The sequence below is a fragment of the Crocodylus porosus genome, unplaced genomic scaffold (assembly GCF_001723895.1).
Source record: "Crocodylus porosus isolate Cpor-Errol unplaced genomic scaffold, CroPor_comp1, whole genome shotgun sequence".
Taxonomy (NCBI): Eukaryota; Metazoa; Chordata; order Crocodylia; family Crocodylidae; genus Crocodylus; species Crocodylus porosus.
The window spans coordinates 9075687-9085995 of NW_017728914.1; the positions used below are offsets into that span (position 1 = coordinate 9075687).

Sequence of the window (10309 nt, forward strand, 5' to 3'; positions counted from 1 at the left end):
CATAGCCCTTATAATTAGTATCTAAACCAAAGGTGCCCTACTTACTAGCTCGGAGTCCAGGTCCAGCTGCCTTGGGCGGGGTCTGCCCAAATCACTGAAACTCTCTGAATCAGTTCCTTTTAATGGTCCCCTGATTCAATTTGGATTCAGAGATCCGACCACCAAATTGGGGTGAATCTCCTCTGAATCGAATAAGCACCTGAAGCTTTGCATAGCCCTTATAATTAGTATCTAAACCAAAGGTGTCCAACTTCTTTGTGGCCATGGGCTACATGCCCAGTGCACCACACCAGTTTCTAAGCCAACTTTCCCAGGCTGCACTGTATACTTTTCTACTTCACTGCATGCCCAGTGCCCCTCACTGCACTATGTGCTTCCCCAACCACATTACACTCCTGGGGACCCCACCATGCTGCACCCCCTATGCTGCTGTCCATAACTCTGAAGTGCTCTGGACTGTGGTCTCTCCCAAAACTGTGCTGTCCTTCACTGCACCAAACTGCTCTACACCCTGGGGTGGGGAAGTGAAACCTGGGGGAGGGGGAACGCAAGAGTGAATGCAAGAGAGTAAGCACCCTGAGCCCCCATCTGCTTCTGCAGCCAGAACAATGGGACAAGTGGCAGCTGGGTGGGAGCCTGGGGTCTGTAATTTTAGTCCTTTGTTGGCTGCATGTAAATTGTGGACTGACAGTTGGTCAGCCTTGGTTTAAGCACAATACCCTTGTGTAAAGATACTGTAAAATGTGTTAAAGTATATATTTCAAATGTTCATATGTCCCCTAAAGCATCAATATTTCAGTTTTTTCATCGCAACAAATGTATGTATTTGAATGATTCAGGAAAACAGTTAAGATAGAGATACTACAATATGATGTGAGAATGTAGTCAACTCCTTCAGTATTTCTTGGGCATCTGCCTATCACTAGACAACAGATTTGTGCCAAGAGAGGCATCAGATCATTAAACATATGTGAGTGTGTCTGTGAAGCCTAATTCTTTACAGTCACTACTGCACTTATTTTCACTTATGTGACGTTCATATCCAACAGTCCTGAATGTGGTGCAGGGTTCTTCCTGGGGTTTCTTCTTTCTTCTGCATGTTGGGGTCCTGTAGATAAGGATGCCCTTGGTGTGGTCTTCTTCCTGTAAAGAGATCTCCATACTGGGCATACAGATATCCTCAGTTCTCCACATATGACCAAGCCATCAAAGCAGATGCCGACTGAGAAGAGAATGGATGCTCAAAGTGCTGGCACATCCCATGATCTCAGTGGAGGCAACTTTGTCTTACCAGAAAATTCTTAGAATGTGGCAAAGACAACTTAAGTAAAAGGTGTTGAGGCATTTTTCTTGAGTTGATGATGCAACCATGATACAATTTGACCTTGGTCTTAATAGACAGTTTGTTGTTGTTCCACACTCATTTTTTCAGCATGCTTATAATACCTGATGCTTTGCCAGTACAAATATTCAGTTCAGTCTCAGGTGACAAACTGCCGGTAACAATGGAGTCTACGTATTTAAATTTACTTACAACATCCACTAGGTTTTCACCCATTGTTTCTGCCAATGAATCAGTATTCTCGCCCATAATGTTGGTCTTCTTGATGCCAACTGTAAAGATCAAACCTTTGGGAGGCATGAGCAAAGCGACTGATGAAGCTCTGAAGATCATTTTGTGTGAAGTATCAGTGCAGCAGCATCAGTAACAGCAGCTCACAAACCAAGACTTTCCACACTTTAGTCTGTGCTTTAAAGATTGAGAGTTAAATAATTTTCTATCTGAGCATATATGTAAATAAATTCCTTCAATGGTGGTCCCAAAAGTGTACATCAGAAGAAGGTAAAAGAAAATCTGAAACAAGGTTGTGGCAAGGACAAAAACCTGCTTGATTCCACTCCAGATCTCAAATGCCTCAGTTGTTGGTACATTATAACTGACTGTTCCCTACATTCCATCATGGAAAGAGTGGATTATACTAAGGATTTCTGGTGGACAGGCAATCTTGCCAATAATTTGTAGAGGACTTTTCTGCTTACAAGGTTGAAGGCTTTGGTCAGATCAATGAAGGTGATAAAGGGCTCTACTTTGTTATCTACATTTTTCTTGCATTTGTCAGAATGAGAAGCATATATCTATGGTGAATCTATTAGCTCTGAAGCCTCACTGTGACTTAGAGTAAATATGATCAGCAAGGATCTGAAGTCTTCTGAGCACCATTTAAGTCATAATCTTTCCTACAATGCTTAATAGTGAAATGCCATTATAGTAGTCGCAGGCACTGTGGTTGCCTTTATTCTTGTAGAAAGTGACTATATGGGAATCTTGTATACCTTGCAGCATTCTCCAGCAGTGAGTAAGAATCTCATATAGATAGGGAAGAAACACAACAAATTTATGTATTTGAATGATTTAGGAAGACAGTTACTATGGTGTACAACATAAGAGGCTATAGTTAATAGGGGTATGTGAAGCAGGCCCTATTCAATTTGGATTAGGATTCAGCCTGAGTCAGGGACAGTGATTCAATTTGTTGATTTGGATCACTGTCCCTGATTCAATTTGGCTAAATCCAAATCTAAAGATTCAATGCTTATTTGCAGAATCAGCGATTCAGACAGACACAGCTTTAAAAGTTTTTTCTACGTACCTTGAGGTAGCAGGCACAGCTCGTGATCGTTGTTATCTTGGAGTGCATGGAGCACCCCACACGAGTGTGGGAAGACCCTCCACATGCTTGGTAGCGAACCCGGAAGTGGACCAGAAATACTTCCAGTCCACTTCTGAGTTGGCCAGGGAGTGCACTGGGCCCCCCTCCCGCACCTTCCCAGCTTGGAGATTGGCCACAGGAGGACCCTGGGTGGTCCCCACAGGCCCAGGAAGTACCAATCACTGGACCACTGGGGGTGGGGGACAGTGCACTCCCCGGTGGACTGGAAGCGTTTCTGGTCCACTTCTGGGTCTTCTGCTGAGCACGCTGGGGAGCCCCCCGTGCTTCTGTGGGACACTCCATACGTCCCAGCATCATAGCACTCACAACCCCCTGCTACCTAGAGGTATGTAGAAGAAACATTTAAAGCTGTGTCTACGTCCAAATCTCTGAATCTTTCCAAATTGATTCAGAGAGATTAAAGGTCCTCTAATTCAATTCGGACTCAGAGATTCAGCCAATGAATAGGGTCGAGTCTCTGCTGAATCAAATCAGGGATTGAAGCGTCACACAGCCCTGGTAGTTAACCTCCTTAAGTATTTCTAACGTGTAAAAAGATAGATTAGGCCATCATGGAATGAAGTGCACAAAAACTGCACTTAAAGGAAATATGTTACCACTTTTTCCTCTGTTCCAAGCTCTACAAAGACCTAGGAAGAAAGATGGGGCCTTTTGGATTGTTTTTTTAAGTACTGGTGCATTGCCAAGCATTCATTCTGTTGGTAGTATGTGACAAACTATTTAATATCCCCCTGGATCTCTCCCAAACACCATAGTTCTTTACTTATGAAACATGTCTGTCAAAACACTTTTCCAAGTTTAAAGAAATATTGTTCATTAATAGCAAGCCTCAATACTAAAGTCATCTAAGGTCAGAGTATACCAGTAATCACTTGGAAATTCCTTCTTAATTTTTTTTTCTTCCAGGAATCCAAAGCCCAAATTCTTTCACCCTGTCACTTAAACTCTCATTAAGTTCATATAAGATGGTAACGTTTCCATTTGTGATGGATGCTACTGCAATATTAGCTACAGCTATCTTTTAAAAAAAAAAAAAAGAGAGAGAAAAATGAGAAGGGAAGCATTTTACAGTCTTGACTCAAAAGTAAAGAAAGTCTACAGGTAATATGGTACAGTACATCAAGCTGCTCTAGTATATCTTTAAGTAACTCTTCCAGGAATAACTCTACCCCTTTGTGCCTCCCATCCCTATACTGGCACATAATACTGGTAATGGTTAAAGTATTTGGTAGGCAAAGCTGGGACATCCTAAATAGAATCTCTCAAACATCTATAAGGAAGAAAACTGTTCCTATTACTGTTGGCTCAGAAATACAGGCTGCCTCAGAAAGGTTGGCAAGAGGAATCTGGAATCATAGTGGGATCATTCATCAGAAAAAAAAACCCAGTCATCTGTAGGTGAACCAACCAGACAAAACACACACACACCTTCCACTGGGTTTCACTTCAGCAAAAGGGTGTTTCTTGTTCTTAATGCACCATATGCAATACGAAAGAACCATATAGTAAGAGTGAGGTCCAACTAATCTATTTACATATGTAACAACTAATTTATGTATATAACTACTTTATTTACATCCAACTAATTTATTTACCTATATAACATGCATAATCTTCTCTCTCCACCCTTCTTTTCCCTCCCCCCCCGTCCACACACCCCGATCCTGAAACATTCTGGGGTCACCTCTGAAAACTTTCAAGAACAGGTTGGACAGAAATTTGGCTGGGGTGGTTTAGTCAGGGATGTTCCTGCTTTGAGCTGGCAGCTGGATAGGATGACCTTGCAGGGTTCCTTCCAGCCCTACTTTCCTTTCCTATGCTCCTAGGGGACAATAAGCATGTCTACATGTTCATCAATGCACTGTAATTACAGCAAATTAAGTTTAGCACCTGTAATAACAGGTACTAACTTAATGCATCGTAATGGGTGCTACTGTGCATTAGCACAGGTGAACAGCTTTATGTGATGCTACTGCGCATTAGACTAAATATACTGCACATCAGCATGGGCTTTGCCCACCACACTAATGCTCAGTAGAATTAGTCTTCTGCACATTAAGCATCTTGTGTAGACATGCCCAATGAGTCCATTAGAAGGCTCCTGAACTGGTTCAAATAATACCATCCAACTCATATACTACTACAAAAATTGCTGAGCCCTGTCATTCTACCTATTTGCCTTCCATTGCTTCAGGAGGCATACTTTCAAGTTCTTCAAATCAGCATCTTCACAACTTGCTGGGAATTTAGAATTGGATAATATAGCTGGTGTTACTCAGAGTCCAAAGTGCCAGATTATGTAAAAGAGTCAGCATATCCCCACCATATCCCTAGTAGCTCCACATTCTGTTGCAATTGTGGCTTCAAATGATTGATTACAAACAATTGTATTTTCCATCCTCAAAGCAACAATTCAAGCTTTCAAGAAGTAAGTTGTGAGAATTATCCCCTTTAGAGCTTTTTAAATTTTTTGTTTTTGTTTTTAAAGCTGGCTACACAATCCCCTCAATGCTACAGATATTTCATATTTCTACAATTTACTGGTAAATGTTCTTTATAATCTTTTTTTCTGTAATAAGCTCAGTTTCATTGCAACTCCTCTGCAACCTGACTTTATACATATTAATGAAATCCAAGTACCACAAGATTAAAGACTGTTTTAAGCAGTCACTGGTGCCCTTTTTATTAGTCTAATGTTATCTGCTGTCAAGGCAAGTTTAACAAATTATCATGCCATCATCTATTTCACATCATAAATCAAGGCATTGCAGTTAGCAATTTCCTAGTCTTATTCTCCCCTAAACAAATAATTAAGCTTTCTCCAGACTATGTATACATTGAAAATGCCAAGCTGCCATGACAGGAGCCTAGAACAGATAGACTATGAGTGGCAAGAAAGAATTATGCTAACTGGCTGGGCAGCAGCTCTGCAGAAAAGGATCTAGGGCTAACAGCGGACAATAAGCTGAATACGAGCCAGAAGTATGTCCTGGTTGCCAAGAAGGCTAACAGGATACTGGGCTGCACTGGTCGGTATACTGCCAGCAGGTCAATGGCAGTTATTAGGCAGCAAAAGGGCACAGCAGCCCCCTTAGCTGTCCAGACCTCCTGCGTCTTAAAAGGAAGACCTATAAAGGATGGAGGACTGGAACCACCACCAGGGAGGAATACTCTGCTCTGGTCCAGACCTGCAGAGAGCAAACCAGGAAAGCCAAAGCTGTGATGGAACTCCAGCTGCCTACAAATATCAAGGATAATAAAAAGTCCTTTTTTAGATATGTGGGGAACTGGAGGAAAAGCAAGGGCAACACTGGACCTCTGCTAAACCAGATGGGACAACTGACAACCAATGCCCATGAAAAAGCAAACTTGCTAAATGACAACCATACACAGGGACCGTGCAGCCTCAGCCAATTCCCTGGTGAACTCCTGATCAAGATCCCGACTCTGGGTAGGGGGTCTGCAGTAGACCCCCACCATAGTATCCCATGCACCGTGTTCCCCATGGATTTTAACTCAGAGAGTCTCAAGTTATCCACTGTGAGTGCCAATGTCAGCTTGCAGGGACACATAGCTTTCCTTGACATAGACAGCTATGCCCCACCACCCCTTTTGTCCACTCGATCCCTCCTGGACAGGGTATAGCCACCTATACCCATGGTCCAGTCATAGGTGGAGTCCCACCAGGTCTCTGTTATCCCAATGACATCGTAGTTATTTGCATTTAGGAGGAGAACAAGTTCCTCCTGTTTATTCCCCAGGCTCCTGACATTTGTGTATAGACGCACAAGTGTCCCCCTTAGGGGCTCTTGCCTTGCCTACATTTTGTTCCAGGTCTGGGGCTGGGGTGGGATCCCTTATGTGCCTTGGCCTGCTGACTCGATGATCCCCCAGGGTCCCTTCCAGCCCAAAAGTCTATGAAATCTATGAAATTATTCCCCTCTATTCAGTACTGGTGAGGCCACATCTGGAGTTTATTTTAACTACACAGTTGGGATATCATCCAAAAAATACTTGCTTGTCACACAGTAGCATCCCAATCAGAGATAGGATAGTTTATCAATGCAAACACAAAACGTAGTGTCTTGATCAGCTACAATCCTCTAACACAACAAGCAACAACCTACCATTTTCTTAATCGTTCATTTAGAAGACTGTCACAAAAAATACCTCTTGGAAGAAACATATTATCTGCATCTTCACAATTCAAGTGTTAATTATCTGCTATTCCAGATCATCATATTTAAAGTTACTCATGGCATGGTCAGTGTCTCAGATTTCCAAGGTAGACCAATGTCCAATCTACATGTCTGTTTTCAGTAGGAAAAATTAGGTCAAAGACACAAACATACTGTAGTTGTGGCTATATTTCTCTACCCTGGACCTTCAAATCTTCAGAAAAAGTGAAAAGTTTACTACAACAATTCCAGAAGAAATGAAACAACTTTGATTTTGGTTTACATAAAAGGCAAACAGTTACAGATTGACAATTCTTAACCTTCAGATGTTCAAAACCTGTATAACACTATCATAATACAGCATCTGGTTTTGCCCTCTTCAAGACTCTGGATATAGCTTAAGCATGAGGTATATTTTTATTTCTTTTGATCATAAAAATGGAAATTATGAAATAAAAGTAAAGTACAAATAAAACTTTAATATTAGATCTATTTTTTTTTAAATCAGGACTATTCTTTTTACCATATGAGAAAATCTCTACAAGGTAATGAATAAACTACAAATGAGCAGATACAACAGCTACAGATAACACCCTAAAGTCATGGTTCTTGTCACACAAGGCAAGGAGGATCTGTGGGCACTGATGAGGACACTTTCACATACACAGGGAATGATATAATTCCTCTTTTCTTTCAATGCTTTCTGGGGATGCATCTACACATGCAATTAATGTGAAGCAATAAACTCTGGAGCTTATTCCTTCAAAGTTTATTGCTCCCAGGTGCACCATTTGAATATGTGCCTGGGACTGCAGTACACTGAGCTGGGTCAAAGCAACTCTGGTTGGCAGGGAGTTCTTTGTAACTTCCCTTACCAAGGCTGAGCAAACTACAGTGATTCTTTCATTGAACCATCAAGTTACTTCTGCAAAACAGAATTATCCTGGTGGCTAGTTTCTCCAGAGTGAAATCTGATGTTTGTATTCTTTTTCAGGGATGGCAAAAAAGTATCTTGAAACTACCTCCATCAGGCACTGGAAATTACCATAGCATACATGTAACCTGTATTTTTCAAGTGGTCATTTAATCTAATTTATAGTCAATGTGTATCTCCATTCTCGCATCTTTTTACCCCAATATAATTGGTGCCTTATCTTTCCAGCTGCAGAAACTTAAGTAAAATATAGCTTTTTGCTTCCTGGTGACTCTTACTGAAGTCTTAAAAATATTAATTCACTGATAATTATTTATTGGTCTTGAACATATTTAGAGCAAGTCTACCTTCCAAACCACTGTAGTTTGGAAATTATTTCTGGGTCAGTTTTCAATTATGGGTGAAATAACAAAATGATGATGAAATAAAGAGCTGACAAACAGACATGTGTTCCTCTGCCTGAACTTAAAATGTAAACAGTTATTTTTATTGAGATATTTGAGAGGACGATTACACATTGCTTGTGTACTAAAAGAAACACTACTTTTTTCAATTTTTATCTAGCTCATTAGAAAACAGTGTTCATCATGTTTAAAGTATTTTAGATATTTAAACTAAGAACAAAAGGACATTCCACATTTTAGCCACATCTCTCTGATTATTTATTCACAGGGAACATGCATCAGTACATCCTAAAAATCTTCTAGAGGTCCTGAAGGAAAGGACACTTATTTTGATTTCTATTGTCATGTACTTAGCGCTACTGAATGGAAATCACTGTGAATGACAAATTGTTCTGATGTAGATTTAAAGCTCCAATACTATATTGTGTGTAGTTCTGGGCTACACATTTTAAGAAGCCTGTTGAGGAGCTGGAAACAGTCTGGATACAGGAAACAAAAATGATAAAGATAAAAGTAAATTGAGTATGTATAACGTGTAAAAAAAGGCAATTAAAGGGGGACATGATAGTAATCTTTGAATATTTGAAAGGCTACCATAAAGAAGTGATGCCTGAAAACTGCAACAAAGTAGATTTAAACTAGCTATCAACAAACTTTCTTATTGTTAGAGCCATGAAGCAATGGACTGACTGCTCAGGGAAAGTGTGGAATCTTCTGCATTGGAGAATTTTTTTTAAGAAGCTGGATAAGCATTGGTCAGGCATAATTCAGGAATAACATTCCTACATTCAAGAGGTTGGATCCTTGAAGTACCCTCCAGCCCTATGCTCTGTAAAACAGATATCATGGTAATAAAAACAAAAATGGCAATATTACTGCTTTTCTAAAGTGACTGATGCTCTAACTGATCTAAATCAACTGGTTGCAGAATTAATATACCAGCCTCCATCTCACGTAATCCAATACTGTTCATACGAGTAACAGTTTTTTCTTATGATACTATCTACTAACCATCCAGGTGGAAGATACAAAGACAACACAAATTGGTAGCTATGCATGTTTCCCCAAGGCTAGTGCAATTTTTCGTTTTTGTAATAAGAAAAAGCAAAACATTTTAAGCACAATGGCTGCATGCAAATGAAATAACAACAAAACAAAAAATTGCTTAACTTCTTTAGCATCTTTTTCATGGCTCCTAGAAATGGTATTGAAACAGTCTATCTAGATTTAGAAAAGATGTAATTTTAATATGTCAAAGTAGAAGATTAAGAACCCCACATGAAAACAAGCTCTGTTTATTTTATGGGCAGTCCCAGAAAAGTCTTTGAGCTTTTTCAGTTTAAGCAATGTATCTGTTTTTGTACTTTTACACCCTATCATTCCTGTAGAGTAAGAAATCCTCAAAAGTGCAAGCAGCAGAAGTAACATTTACACATTGAAAATACATATGCTGTAGTGCTCCAATGTTCTCAGTTTAACAAGTTAGAACGCTACATGGCAAATACTAAAGGCTTTGAGATTCATCCTTTTTGGCTAGGAACTATTAAGATGTAATAACAGTAACAATGTGCTTTACACAATGTTTACACAACCTATTACACCATTATAGATACTAATTTGTACCAAGATTTTTTTAGGATCTGGAAAGTATCTTCCCCTTCTGATGCAATATTTTTCAACCACTGATGGCAAATCGTTTATGAACCTGTCATAAAACCCACAGAATATCCTGAATTATTTTCAAAATGCATTGCAAAATTTACAGAAAGTATGCTATTATGCAAGTAGAGATTTATACTTTTTGAGTTCCCTTATAATGCTCTGTAACATTCTATGCGTAATGTTATAGGTATTATAAATCCCAAAAGAATCATTTCAATTATGAATTAATAAAATATGGCAGTGAATTCTCTCTGCCTTACTTTGTATTTCCACTGCAAATATTATATACACATGCAAAAATATTAACAAAAAGTTAGATGAACATCTTGCTGGGGTCATTTGACCCCAGTATTCTTTCCTGCCATGGCAGGGGGTCGGACTAGATGATCTGCTCAGGTC

The 10309-nt window shown here is 39.8% G+C and overlaps 1 protein-coding gene across 1 annotated transcript in view; it reads right to left on the reverse strand.

Moving 5' to 3' along the window:
- Positions 1-10309, reverse strand: part of DOCK2 (dedicator of cytokinesis 2) — a 519632-nt gene that overhangs the window by 408681 nt on the left and 100642 nt on the right. The window lies entirely within an intron of this gene.